This window comes from Amblyomma maculatum, unplaced genomic scaffold, assembly GCF_055883805.1.
Source record: "Amblyomma maculatum isolate TAMU_Amacu unplaced genomic scaffold, ASM5588380v1 scaffold_59, whole genome shotgun sequence".
Classification (NCBI taxonomy): Eukaryota; Metazoa; Arthropoda; class Arachnida; order Ixodida; family Ixodidae; genus Amblyomma; species Amblyomma maculatum.
In genome coordinates, this window is record NW_028146784.1 from 306,719 (window position 1) to 321,857 (window position 15,139).

General features: G+C 47.8%; 1 long non-coding RNA gene across 1 annotated transcript; it reads left to right on the forward strand.

The window, feature by feature from the left end:
• Nucleotides 1-12,717: 12,717 nt before the first annotated feature.
• LOC146170732 (uncharacterized) lies at nucleotides 12,718-14,761 on the forward strand. The gene is made up of 2 exons (XR_014703129.1): nucleotides 12,718-12,993; nucleotides 14,413-14,761. It is a non-coding gene; the product is annotated as an uncharacterized LOC146170732 (long non-coding RNA).
• The last annotated feature ends 378 nt before the right edge of the window (nucleotides 14,762-15,139 follow it).

Below are 15,139 nucleotides of genomic sequence, written 5' to 3' on the forward strand. Positions count from 1 at the left end.
GGATGACCACGTTTTGCACATCATGCCTAAAAGTGCCTTTAAGGCATTGTGTGTATTAACTTTTTGCGATTCGTTTGAGCCGCTACGTGCAAACTTGAATCGCAGTTCTGAGCCTAACCCGCGCAAGCTGGATGACCGCGTTATGCACATCATGCCTAGAAGTGCCTGTAAGGCTTTGTGTGTATTAACTTGTTGCGATTCGCTTTAGCCGCTATGTGCGAACTTGAATCGCAGTTCTCAGCCTAACCCGCGCAAGCTGGATGACCTCGTTTTTCACATCATGCCTAAAAGTGCCTGTAAGGCTTTGTGTGTATTAACTTGTTGCGATTCGCTTTAGCCGCTATGTGCGAACTTGAATCGCAGTTCTCAGCCTAACCCGCGCAAGCTGGATGACCACGTTTTTCACATCATGCCTAAAAGTGCCTTTAAGGCGTTGTGTGTATTAACTTGTTGCGATTCGTTTGAGCCGCTACGTGCAAACTTGAATCGCAGTTCTGAGCCTAACGCGCGCAAGCTGGATGACCGCGTTATGCACATCATGCCTAGAAGTGCCTGTAAGGCTTTGTGTGTAGCTAGATGACCGCGATTTGCACATCATGCCTAATAGTGCCTTTAAGGCGTTGTGTGTATTAACTTGTTGCGATTCGTTTGAGCCGCTACGTGCAAACTTGAATCGCAGTTCTGAGCCTAACCCGCGCAAGCTGGATGACCGCGTTTTGCACATAATGCGTAAAAGTGCCTGTAAGGCTTTGTGTGTATTAACTTGTTGCGATTCGCTTTAGCCACTATGTGCGAACTTGAATCGCAGTTCTGAGCCTAACCCGCGCAAGCTGGATGACCGCGTTTTGCACATCATGCCTAATAGTGCCTTTAAGGCGTTGTGTGTATTAACTTGTTGCGATTCGTTTGAGCCGCTACGTGCAAACTTGAATCGCAGTTCTGAGCCTAACCCGCGCAAGCTGGATGACCCCGTTTTGCACAACAAGCCTAAAAGTGCCTGTAAGGCTTTTTTGTATTAGCATGTTGCGATTCGTTTTAGCCGCTATGGGCAAACTTGAATCGCAGTTCCGAGCCTAGCGCGCCCAAGCTTGAGCGATGCTATTTGCACATCATGACTAAAAGTGCCTGTAAGGCGTTGTGTGTATTACCTTGTTGCGATTCGTTTGAGCCGCTACGTGCAAACTTGAATCGCAGTTCTGAGCCTAACCCCCGCAAGCTGGATGACCACGTTTTGCACATCATGCCTAAAAGTGCCTTTAAGGCGTTGTGTGTATTAACTTGTTGCGATTCGTTTGAGCCGCTACGTGCAAACTTGAATCGCAGTTCTGAGCCTAACCCGCGCAAGCTGGATGACCGCGTTATGCACATCATGCCTAGAAGTGCCTGTAAGGCTTTGTGTGTATTAACTTGTTGCGATTTGCTTTACCCACTATGTGCGAACTTGAATCGCAGTTCTCAGCCTAACCCGCGCAAGCTGGATGACCTCGTTTTTCACATCATGCCTAAAAGTGCCTGTAAGGCTTTGTGTGTATTAACTTGTTGCGATTCGCTTTAGCCGCTATGTGCGAACTTGAATCGCAGTTTTGAGCCTAACCCGCGCAAGCTGGATGACCACGTTTTGCACATCATGCCTAAAAGTGCCTTTAAGGCATTGTGTGTATTAACTTTTTGCGATTCGTTTGAGCCGCTACGTGCAAACTTGAATCGCAGTTCTGAGCCTAACCCGCGCAAGCTGGATGACCGCGTTATGCACATCATGCCTAGAAGTGCCTGTAAGGCTTTGTGTGTATTAACTTGTTGCGATTCGCTTTAGCCGCTATGTGCGAACTTGAATCGCAGTTCTCAGCCTAACCCGCGCAAGCTGGATGACCTCGTTTTTCACATCATGCCTAAAAGTGCCTGTAAGGCTTTGTGTGTATTAACTTGTTGCGATTCGCTTTAGCCGCTATGTGCGAACTTGAATCGCAGTTCTCAGCCTAACCCGCGCAAGCTGGATGACCACGTTTTTCACATCATGCCTAAAAGTGCCTTTAAGGCGTTGTGTGTATTAACTTGTTGCGATTCGTTTGAGCCGCTACGTGCAAACTTGAATCGCAGTTCTGAGCCTAACGCGCGCAAGCTGGATGACCGCGTTATGCACATCATGCCTAGAAGTGCCTGTAAGGCTTTGTGTGTAGCTAGATGACCGCGATTTGCACATCATGCCTAATAGTGCCTTTAAGGCGTTGTGTGTATTAACTTGTTGCGATTCGTTTGAGCCGCTACGTGCAAACTTGAATCGCAGTTCTGAGCCTAACCCGCGCAAGCTGGATGACCGCGTTTTGCACATAATGCGTAAAAGTGCCTGTAAGGCTTTGTGTGTATTAACTTGTTGCGATTCGCTTTAGCCACTATGTGCGAACTTGAATCGCAGTTCTGAGCCTAACCCGCGCAAGCTGGATGACCGCGTTTTGCACATAATGCGTAAAAGTGCCTGTAAGGCGTTGTGTGTATTAACTTGTTGCGATTCGTATGAGCCGCTACGTGCAAACCTGAATTGCAGTTCTGAGCCTAACCCGCGCAAGCTGGATTACCGCGTTATGCACATCATGCCTAAAAATGCCTGTAAGGCGTTGTGTGTATTAACTTGTTGCGATTCGTTTGAGCCGCTACGTGCAAACTTGAATCGCAGTTCTGAGCCTAACCCTCGCAAGCTGGAGGACCGCGTTATGCACATCATGCCTAGAAGTGCCTGTAAGGCTTTGTGTGTATTAACTTGTTGCGATTCGTTTGAGCCGCTACGTGCAAACTTGAATCGCAGTTCTGAGCCTAACCCGCGCAAGCTGGATGACCGCGTTATGCACATCACGCCTAGAAGTGCCTGTAAGGCTTTGAGTGTATTAACTTGTTGCGGTTCGTTTGAGCCGCTACGTGCAAACTTGAATCGCAGTTCTGAGCCTAACCCGCGCAAGCTGGACGACCACGTTTTGCACATCATGCCTAAAAGTGCCTGTAAGGCTTTGTGTGTATTAACTTGTTGCGATTCGCTTTAGCCGCTATGTGCGAACTTGAATCGCAGTTCTCAGCCTAACCCGCGCAAGCTGGATGACCACGTTTTTCACATCATGCCTAAAAGTGCCTTTAAGGCGTTGTGTGTATTAACTTGTTGCGATTCGTTTGAGCCGCTACGTGCAAACTTGAATCGCAGTTCTGAGCCTAACGCGCGCAAGCTGGATGACCGCGTTATGCACATCATGCCTAGAAGTGCCTGTAAGGCTTTGTGTGTAGCTAGATGACCGCGATTTGCACATCATGCCTAATAGTGCCTTTAAGGCGTTGTGTGTATTAACTTGTTGCGATTCGTTTGAGCCGCTACGTGCAAACTTGAATCGCAGTTCTGAGCCTAACCCGCGCAAGCTGGATGACAGCGTTTTGCACATAATGCGTAAAAGTGCCTGTAAGGCTTTGTGTGTATTAACTTGTTGCGATTCGCTTTAGCCACTATGTGCGAACTTGAATCGCAGTTCTGAGCCTAACCCGCGCAAGCTGGATGACCGCGTTTTGCACATAATGCGTAAAAGTGCCTGTAAGGCGTTGTGTGTATTAACTTGTTGCGATTCGTTTGAGCCGCTACGTGCAAACCTGAATTGCAGTTCTGAGCCTAACCCGCGCAAGCTGGATGACCGCGTTATGCACATCATGCCTAAAAATGCCTGTAAGGCGTTGTGTGTATTAACTTGTTGCGATTCGTTTGAGCCGCTACGTGCAAACTTGAATCGCAGTTCTGAGCCTAACCCTCGCAAGCTGGAGGACCGCGTTATGCACATCATGCCTAGAAGTGCCTGTAAGGCTTTGTGTGTATTAACTTGTTGCGATTCGTTTGAGCCGCTACGTGCAAACTTGAATCGCAGTTCTGAGCCTAACCCGCGCAAGCTGGATGACCGCGTTATGCACATCACGCCTAGAAGTGCCTGTAAGGCTTTGAGTGTATTAACTTGTTGCGGTTCGTTTGAGCCGCTACGTGCAAACTTGAATCGCAGTTCTGAGCCTAACCCGCGCAAGCTGGACGACCACGTTTTGCACATCATGCCTAAAAGTGCCTTTAAGGCGTTGTGTGTATTAACTTGTTGCGATTCGTTTGAGCCGCTATGTGCGAACTCTAATCACAGTTCTCAGCCTAACCCGCGCAAGCTGGTGACCGCGTTTTGCACATCATGCTTAAAAATGCCTTTAAAGCGTTGTGTGTATTAACTTGTTTCGATTCATTTGAGCCGCTACGTGCAAACTTGAATCGCATTTTTGAGCCTAACCCGCGCAAGCTGGATGACCGCTTATGCACATCATGCCTAGAAGTGCCTGTAAGGCTTTGTGTATATTAACTTGTTGCGATTCGCTTTAGCCGCTATGTGCGAACTTGAATCGCAGTTCTCAGCCTAACCCGCGCAAGCTGGATGACCTCGTTTTTCACATCATGCCTAAAAGTGCCTGTAAGGCTTTGTGTGTATTAACTTGTTGCGATTCGCTTTAGCCGCTATGTGCGAACTTGAATCGCAGTTCTCAGCCTAACCCGCGCAAGCTGGATGACCTCGTTTTTCACATCATGCCTAAAAGTGCCTGTAAAGCTTTGTGTGTATTAACTTGTCGCGATTCGTTTTAGCCGCTATGTGCGAACTTGAATCGCAGTTCTCAGCCTAACCCGCGCAAGCTGGATGACCGCGTTTTGCACATCATGCCTAAAAGTGCCTGTAAGGCTTTGTATTAGCATGTTGCGATTCGTTTTAGCCGCTATGTGCGAACTTGAATCGCAGTTCTCAGCCTAACCCGCGCAAGCTGGATGACCGCGTTTTGCACATCATGCCTAAAAGTGCCTCTAAGGCTTTGTGTGTATCAACTTGTTGCGATTCGCTTTAGCCGCTATGTGCGAACTTGAATCGCAGTTCTGTGCCTAACCCTCGCAAGCTTGAGTGACGCCTATTTGCACATCATGCCTAAAAGTGCCTGTAAGGCGTTGTGTGTATTAAATTGTTGCGATTCGTTTGAGCCGCTACGTGCAAACTTGAATCAAAGTTCTGAGCCTAACCCGCGCAAGCTGGATGACCACGTTTTGCACATCATGCCTAAAAGTGCCTTTAAGGTGTTGTGTGTATTAACTTGTTGCGATTCGTTTGAGGCGCTACGTGCAGACTTGAATCGCAGTTCTGAGCCTAACCCGCGCAAGCTGGATGACCGCGTTATGCACATCATGCCTAGAAGTGCCTGTAAGGCTTTGTGTGTATTAACTTGTTGCGATTCGCTTTAGCCGCTATGTGCGAACTTGAATCGCAGTTCTCAGCCTAACCCGCGCAAGCTGGATGACCTCGTTTTTCACATCATGCCTAAAAGTGCCTGTAAGGCTTTGTGTGTATTAACTTGTTGCGATTCGCTTTAGCCGCTATGTGCGAACTTGAATCGCAGTTCTCAGCCTAACCCGCGCAAGCTGGATGACCACGTTTTTCACATCATGCCTAAAAGTGCCTTTAAGGCGTTGTGTGTATTAACTTGTTGCGATTCGTTTGAGCCGCTACGTGCAAACTTGAATCGCAGTTCTGAGCCTAACGCGCGCAAGCTGGATGACCGCGTTATGCACATCATGCCTAGAAGTGCCTGTAAGGCTTTGTGTGTAGCTAGATGACCGCGATTTGCACATCATGCCTAATAGTGCCTTTAAGGCGTTGTGTGTATTAACTTGTTGCGATTCGTTTGAGCCGCTACGTGCAAACTTGAATCGCAGTTCTGAGCCTAACCCGCGCAAGCTGGATGACCGCGTTTTGCACATAATGCGTAAAAGTGCCTGTAAGGCTTTGTGTGTATTAACTTGTTGCGATTCGCTTTAGCCACTATGTGCGAACTTGAATCGCAGTTCTGAGCCTAACCCGCGCAAGCTGGATGACCGCGTTTTGCACATCATGCCTAATAGTGCCTTTAAGGCGTTGTGTGTATTAACTTGTTGCGATTCGTTTGAGCCGCTACGTGCAAACTTGAATCGCAGTTCTGAGCCTAACCCGCGCAAGCTGGATGACCCCGTTTTGCACAACAAGCCTAAAAGTGCCTGTAAGGCTTTTTTGTATTAGCATGTTGCGATTCGTTTTAGCCGCTATGGGCAAACTTGAATCGCAGTTCCGAGCCTAGCGCGCCCAAGCTTGAGCGATGCTATTTGCACATCATGACTAAAAGTGCCTGTAAGGCGTTGTGTGTATTACCTTGTTGCGATTCGTTTGAGCCGCTACGTGCAAACTTGAATCGCAGTTCTGAGCCTAACCCCCGCAAGCTGGATGACCACGTTTTGCACATCATGCCTAAAAGTGCCTTTAAGGCGTTGTGTGTATTAACTTGTTGCGATTCGTTTGAGCCGCTACGTGCAAACTTGAATCGCAGTTCTGAGCCTAACCCGCGCAAGCTGGATGACCGCGTTATGCACATCATGCCTAGAAGTGCCTGTAAGGCTTTGTGTGTATTAACTTGTTGCGATTTGCTTTACCCACTATGTGCGAACTTGAATCGCAGTTCTCAGCCTAACCCGCGCAAGCTGGATGACCTCGTTTTTCACATCATGCCTAAAAGTGCCTGTAAGGCTTTGTGTGTATTAACTTGTTGCGATTCGCTTTAGCCGCTATGTGCGAACTTGAATCGCAGTTTTGAGCCTAACCCGCGCAAGCTGGATGACCACGTTTTGCACATCATGCCTAAAAGTGCCTTTAAGGCATTGTGTGTATTAACTTTTTGCGATTCGTTTGAGCCGCTACGTGCAAACTTGAATCGCAGTTCTGAGCCTAACCCGCGCAAGCTGGATGACCGCGTTATGCACATCATGCCTAGAAGTGCCTGTAAGGCTTTGTGTGTATTAACTTGTTGCGATTCGCTTTAGCCGCTATGTGCGAACTTGAATCGCAGTTCTCAGCCTAACCCGCGCAAGCTGGATGACCTCGTTTTTCACATCATGCCTAAAAGTGCCTGTAAGGCTTTGTGTGTATTAACTTGTTGCGATTCGCTTTAGCCGCTATGTGCGAACTTGAATCGCAGTTCTCAGCCTAACCCGCGCAAGCTGGATGACCACGTTTTTCACATCATGCCTAAAAGTGCCTTTAAGGCGTTGTGTGTATTAACTTGTTGCGATTCGTTTGAGCCGCTACGTGCAAACTTGAATCGCAGTTCTGAGCCTAACGCGCGCAAGCTGGATGACCGCGTTATGCACATCATGCCTAGAAGTGCCTGTAAGGCTTTGTGTGTAGCTAGATGACCGCGATTTGCACATCATGCCTAATAGTGCCTTTAAGGCGTTGTGTGTATTAACTTGTTGCGATTCGTTTGAGCCGCTACGTGCAAACTTGAATCGCAGTTCTGAGCCTAACCCGCGCAAGCTGGATGACCGCGTTTTGCACATAATGCGTAAAAGTGCCTGTAAGGCTTTGTGTGTATTAACTTGTTGCGATTCGCTTTAGCCACTATGTGCGAACTTGAATCGCAGTTCTGAGCCTAACCCGCGCAAGCTGGATGACCGCGTTTTGCACATAATGCGTAAAAGTGCCTGTAAGGCGTTGTGTGTATTAACTTGTTGCGATTCGTATGAGCCGCTACGTGCAAACCTGAATTGCAGTTCTGAGCCTAACCCGCGCAAGCTGGATTACCGCGTTATGCACATCATGCCTAAAAATGCCTGTAAGGCGTTGTGTGTATTAACTTGTTGCGATTCGTTTGAGCCGCTACGTGCAAACTTGAATCGCAGTTCTGAGCCTAACCCTCGCAAGCTGGAGGACCGCGTTATGCACATCATGCCTAGAAGTGCCTGTAAGGCTTTGTGTGTATTAACTTGTTGCGATTCGTTTGAGCCGCTACGTGCAAACTTGAATCGCAGTTCTGAGCCTAACCCGCGCAAGCTGGATGACCGCGTTATGCACATCACGCCTAGAAGTGCCTGTAAGGCTTTGAGTGTATTAACTTGTTGCGGTTCGTTTGAGCCGCTACGTGCAAACTTGAATCGCAGTTCTGAGCCTAACCCGCGCAAGCTGGACGACCACGTTTTGCACATCATGCCTAAAAGTGCCTGTAAGGCTTTGTGTGTATTAACTTGTTGCGATTCGCTTTAGCCGCTATGTGCGAACTTGAATCGCAGTTCTCAGCCTAACCCGCGCAAGCTGGATGACCACGTTTTTCACATCATGCCTAAAAGTGCCTTTAAGGCGTTGTGTGTATTAACTTGTTGCGATTCGTTTGAGCCGCTACGTGCAAACTTGAATCGCAGTTCTGAGCCTAACGCGCGCAAGCTGGATGACCGCGTTATGCACATCATGCCTAGAAGTGCCTGTAAGGCTTTGTGTGTAGCTAGATGACCGCGATTTGCACATCATGCCTAATAGTGCCTTTAAGGCGTTGTGTGTATTAACTTGTTGCGATTCGTTTGAGCCGCTACGTGCAAACTTGAATCGCAGTTCTGAGCCTAACCCGCGCAAGCTGGATGACAGCGTTTTGCACATAATGCGTAAAAGTGCCTGTAAGGCTTTGTGTGTATTAACTTGTTGCGATTCGCTTTAGCCACTATGTGCGAACTTGAATCGCAGTTCTGAGCCTAACCCGCGCAAGCTGGATGACCGCGTTTTGCACATAATGCGTAAAAGTGCCTGTAAGGCGTTGTGTGTATTAACTTGTTGCGATTCGTTTGAGCCGCTACGTGCAAACCTGAATTGCAGTTCTGAGCCTAACCCGCGCAAGCTGGATGACCGCGTTATGCACATCATGCCTAAAAATGCCTGTAAGGCGTTGTGTGTATTAACTTGTTGCGATTCGTTTGAGCCGCTACGTGCAAACTTGAATCGCAGTTCTGAGCCTAACCCTCGCAAGCTGGAGGACCGCGTTATGCACATCATGCCTAGAAGTGCCTGTAAGGCTTTGTGTGTATTAACTTGTTGCGATTCGTTTGAGCCGCTACGTGCAAACTTGAATCGCAGTTCTGAGCCTAACCCGCGCAAGCTGGATGACCGCGTTATGCACATCACGCCTAGAAGTGCCTGTAAGGCTTTGAGTGTATTAACTTGTTGCGGTTCGTTTGAGCCGCTACGTGCAAACTTGAATCGCAGTTCTGAGCCTAACCCGCGCAAGCTGGACGACCACGTTTTGCACATCATGCCTAAAAGTGCCTTTAAGGCGTTGTGTGTATTAACTTGTTGCGATTCGTTTGAGCCGCTATGTGCGAACTCTAATCACAGTTCTCAGCCTAACCCGCGCAAGCTGGTGACCGCGTTTTGCACATCATGCTTAAAAATGCCTTTAAAGCGTTGTGTGTATTAACTTGTTTCGATTCATTTGAGCCGCTACGTGCAAACTTGAATCGCATTTTTGAGCCTAACCCGCGCAAGCTGGATGACCGCTTATGCACATCATGCCTAGAAGTGCCTGTAAGGCTTTGTGTATATTAACTTGTTGCGATTCGCTTTAGCCGCTATGTGCGAACTTGAATCGCAGTTCTCAGCCTAACCCGCGCAAGCTGGATGACCTCGTTTTTCACATCATGCCTAAAAGTGCCTGTAAGGCTTTGTGTGTATTAACTTGTTGCGATTCGCTTTAGCCGCTATGTGCGAACTTGAATCGCAGTTCTCAGCCTAACCCGCGCAAGCTGGATGACCTCGTTTTTCACATCATGCCTAAAAGTGCCTGTAAAGCTTTGTGTGTATTAACTTGTCGCGATTCGTTTTAGCCGCTATGTGCGAACTTGAATCGCAGTTCTCAGCCTAACCCGCGCAAGCTGGATGACCGCGTTTTGCACATCATGCCTAAAAGTGCCTGTAAGGCTTTGTATTAGCATGTTGCGATTCGTTTTAGCCGCTATGTGCGAACTTGAATCGCAGTTCTCAGCCTAACCCGCGCAAGCTGGATGACCGCGTTTTGCACATCATGCCTAAAAGTGCCTCTAAGGCTTTGTGTGTATCAACTTGTTGCGATTCGCTTTAGCCGCTATGTGCGAACTTGAATCGCAGTTCTGTGCCTAACCCTCGCAAGCTTGAGTGACGCCTATTTGCACATCATGCCTAAAAGTGCCTGTAAGGCGTTGTGTGTATTAAATTGTTGCGATTCGTTTGAGCCGCTACGTGCAAACTTGAATCAAAGTTCTGAGCCTAACCCGCGCAAGCTGGATGACCACGTTTTGCACATCATGCCTAAAAGTGCCTTTAAGGTGTTGTGTGTATTAACTTGTTGCGATTCGTTTGAGGCGCTACGTGCAGACTTGAATCGCAGTTCTGAGCCTAACCCGCGCAAGCTGGATGACCGCGTTATGCACATCATGCCTAGAAGTGCCTGTAAGGCTTTGTGTGTATTAACTTGTTGCGATTCGATTTAGCCGCTATGTGCGAACTTGAATCGCAGTTCTGTGCCTAACCCTCGCAAGCTTGAGTGACGCCTATTTGCACATCATGCCTAAATGTGCCTGTAAGGCGTTGTGTGTATTAACTTGTTGCGATTCGTTTGAGCCGCTACGTGCAAACTTGAATCGCAGTTCTGAGCCTAACCCGCGCAAGCTGGATGACCCCGTTTTGCACAACAAGCCTAAAAGTGCCTGTAAGGCTTTTTTGTATTAGCATGTTGCGATTCGTTTTAGCCGCTATGGGCAAACTTGAATCGCAGTTCCGAGCCTAGCGCGCCCAAGCTTGAGCGGTGCTATTTGCACATCATGACTAAAAGTGCCTGTAAGGCGTTGTGTGTATTACCTTATTGCGATTCGTTTGAGCCGCTACGTGCAAACTTGAATCGCAGTTCTGAGCCTAACCCCCGCAAGCTGGATGACCACGTTTTGCACATCATGCCTAAAAGTGCCTTTAAGGTGTTGTGTGTATTAACTTGTTGCGATTCGTTTGAGGCGCTACGTGCAGACTTGAATCGCAGTTCTGAGCCTAACCCGCGCAAGCTGGATGACCGCGTTATGCACATCATGCCTAGAAGTGCCTGTAAGGCTTTGTGTGTATTAACTTGTTGCGATTCGATTTAGCCGCTATGTGCGAACTTGAATCGCAGTTCTGTGCCTAACCCTCGCAAGCTTGAGTGACGCCTATTTGCACATCATGCCTAAATGTGCCTGTAAGGCGTTGTGTGTATTAACTTGTTGCGATTCGCTTTAGCCGCTATGTGCGAACTTGAATCGCAGTTCTGAGCCTAACCCGCGCAAGCTGGATGACCACGTTTTGCACATCATGCCTAAAAGTGCCTTTAAGGCGTTGTGTGTATTAACTTTTTGCGATTCGTTTGAGCCGCTATGTGCAAACTTGAATCGCAGTTCTGAGCCTAACCCGCGCAAGCTGGATGACCGCGTTATGCACATCATGCCTAGAAGTGCCTGTAAGGCTTTGTGTGTATTAACTTGTTGCGATTCGTTTGAACCGCTACGTGCAAACTTGAATCACAGTTCTGAGCCTAACCCGCGCAAGCTGGATGACCACGTTTTGCACATCATGCCTAAAAGTGCCTTTAAGGCGTTGTGTGTATTAACTTGTTGCGATTCGTTTGAGCCGCTACGTGCAAACTTGAATCGCAGTTCTGAGCCTAACCCGAGCAAGCTGGATGACCGCGTTATGCACATCATGCCTAGAAGTGCCTGTAAGGCTTTGTGTGTATTAACTTGTTGCGATTCGCTTTAGCCGCTATGTGCGAACTTGAATCGCAGTTCTCAGCCTAACCCGCGCAAGCTGGATGACCTTGTTTTTCACATCATGCCTAAAAGTGCCTGTAAGGCTTTGTGTGTATTAACTTGTTGCGATTCGCTTTAGCCGCTATGTGCGAACTTGAATCGCAGTTCTCAGCCTAAGCCGCGCAAGCTGGATGACCTCGTTTTTCACATCATGCCTAAAAGTGAATGTAAGGCTTTATATTAGCATGTTGCGATTCGTTTTAGCCGCTATGTGCGAACTTGAATCGCTGTTCTGAGCCTAACCCGCGCAAGCTGGATGACCGCGTTTTGCACATCATGCCTAAAAGTGCCTGTAAGGCTTTGTGTGTATCAACTTGTTGCGATTCTCTTTAGCCGCTATGTGCGAACTTGAATCGCAGTTCTGTGCCTAACCCGAGCAGCTTGAGTGACGCCTATTTGCACATCATGCCTAAAAGTGCCTGTAAGGCGTTGTGTGTATTAAATTGTTGCGATTCGTTTGAGCCGCTACGTGCAAACTTGAATCAAAGTTCTGAGCCTAACCCGCGCAAGCTGGATGACCACGTTTTGCACATCATGCCTAAAAGTGCCTTTAAGGTGTTGTGTGTATTAACTTGTTGCGATTCGTTTGAGGCGCTACGTGCAGACTTGAATCGCAGTTCTGAGCCTAACCCGCGCAAGCTGGATGACCGCGTTATGCACATCATGCCTAGAAGTGCCTGTAAGGCTTTGTGTGTATTAACTTGTTGCGATTCGCTTTAGCCGCTATGTGCGAACTTGAATCGCAGTTCTCAGCCTAACCCGCGCAAGCTGGATGACCTCGTTTTTCACATCATGCCTAAAAGTGCCTGTAAGGCTTTGTGTGTATTAACTTGTTGCGATTCGATTTAGCCGCTATGTGCGAACTTGAATCGCAGTTCTGTGCCTCACCCTCACCTGAACTTGCAGAGAGCCGGCTCCGTGAACTGCGCATGCGCGCCCAGAACCAAAGTGGAAAGGAGGATGCGTTTATTCTCTCGACGGATGTGACGTCAAATAACTTTTAGTATTTGCTTTTTTCTGAAAATAAGCCTCAAACTCAGATGACTCAGATGCCAATTACCCCGTTTCACAGCGCCCGAGCCACCCGAGCCACCCGAACAAAAGCTGGCGCGCTTTTCGGGCAACGGGTGCTCGCGCCTTGCGAGCCCTAGGTCGCTTTTCATGCGTCGGCTTGTAGTTTGCGGGACATCATCCCGATAGATGCAAATTCGGTGAAAATCTGATTCAGTTCGTGGATTGTTGCCCTAAATTCAACAGCGCAGCCTTCGGTCCTGTCCCTGGCCTGTCTGCAGTCTCAGACTACGGTGAGTCGTACGCGAATGATGGTGTTTCGTACATGCCCGCGAGCTCTAGGTAAAGCACTTGTCGGCGTACTGCTACCGTCTTGCAGCTTTTTTAACGAGTTTTTACACGGCAGTGCAGCTATGCGGTAGTCACAATTACTGACGCGGCGTAATCACGCGACAGTCTCCGGGCGAAGGCATGTGAAGACTGCATAATGGCGTCGATCCCGTTTCTTCGCGCTTGAAACAACCGTTGCATACCTGCTGCTGTGCACCGATCGGTCGTCGGTTGCTGTTGTCTTCGGGGTGCACTGGGGTACTGGGACGTACGCGGCGACTTACAGATGATGTGAAACTATTTGCGAGTCGACAGTCACGGAAGTTTGTAATTTGCTTTTTTTTTTTAAGATTCTTCGTTTGTGGCCTAGTTTGTTTGGGCAGTAGCGGGCATTTTGGTGTGCGCCAGCGTGAACGCGCTGGTTTATGATCAGGAGGTTTTATTGCCTTCCTCGCAGCTTCAGCAGATAGTGGCTGGGCCCATAGAAACGGTCGTGCTTCTGTCAAAAAACTCGAAAGGTATTCATCCATGCGGCCCATACGTGGTGCTGCAGTGCAAGAGGTCAGCTTCTTTGCAGTGTCGACGAAGTGCTAAAGAAGGGGAGTTGCTGGCCAGCTGAGAGACAGTATAAATGTAAACTGGCCCAGTGCGAAATGAGCCCCGGAGTGAAATGAGCCTACCCGCACGAATTTATTGTGCTTATATGCTCATACGTTCCACTGTCGAGTACTCACATCGGTGCATGCAGCAATGAGGGTGACTCTTCGGCTATCATAGGTTCTTGCCCATGAGAGTATCTGCCCTTTTACTACCAAAATAACTGCATTGGTAGAACTCGCTGAGCTTGTTTATATAGACTTAACACTTCGAATGCATGTCGCTACCGCCGAGTTCCCTAATATATATTTTTTGCCTGCTCCAACAGCGTCATCACTTTGAGAAAACTGGGAATGATAGCAGAAATAATGCCCCCATAAATAGTGGGCAGTGCTTCGCTTCAAGCTGCTGTCAAGGCCATTGACAGCTTATTTGAAAACAAAGCAATAATTAACCTGAGGTGGTATGTTTTGTTGAGGAGAGTGAGGCACCGTTGCTGCTATAAGCACTCTTCATTACAATTCCATACAAGCCGCAGCGTATTCTGCACTTACTGCACACATGATTTAACTTAGTCTCTTTGTTGCTATTTCAGTGTTTTGCAAGTGTGCTAAATATTTGTATTTGTGCTAGCATTGACTGCCAGTCTCGTTGCTGCCTTTTTCCTTCTGCGGCAGGCACTCTCACTTGCTTTACTCGAATCAAATTCTACTGTGAGTGAGTTTGCTGAATTTATGCAAACTAATTGTAATTGCAGTATTGCTCTCATTTATTTACATTTGCAGAGGCAAGGAATACTCGGGGCCGACGTACGAGTTTCTTCCACCATCCTCTGCTACCTCGGTAGTGCAGTGCGCTGTAACTGGTGTGACCAAATGGATACTCTCACTCCTTCTACTGGTTTAGAGCGTGTTAGTTAAGTTTAAAATACCTTGCTTGCAATGTATTTAATCTTGTTGTGGAATATTGTCACCCTTGCATTTGCTGATGTGTTATTATTTGGAAAGCATTCAGAGTGATTTTGAACGCATGATTTGCCGTGGCGGGAGGTGGAGAAGCACAAATGTGTGACTGCAATTTTTTGCCTCTCTAGTTTTCAGCCTTTAGAATTAAAGCAACAGATTGATATGTGAACAGGCCTGGCATGGATTAAAAAGTTTGTCATATACAACAACACTTGACCCTTGCAGGGATAACACAGCTGTGGTTATCTGAGCAAAAGTTCTCTATATGTGATGGTGTCCGAAACATGGCATTGTCTTAAGTAACTTGGCATGGAATCGGCCACTTCTTGCACTCTCTTGACAGCATCTATTGTAATGTGTGCTAGGCGACATGCCTTCGGATCTGTTGTGTCTGCAGCAGTTGCCTCGATGTATCAAGATGGGGTGGTTGTTGCGAGTTGGAAATTCCTATTCTCCCGACTACACCAATAAAATGCAGTGAAGCCAAATACCAGGAACCAATGTGTTATGTGGTTCATTGTGAAGGCTTGCCATTCTCGTAACTTTG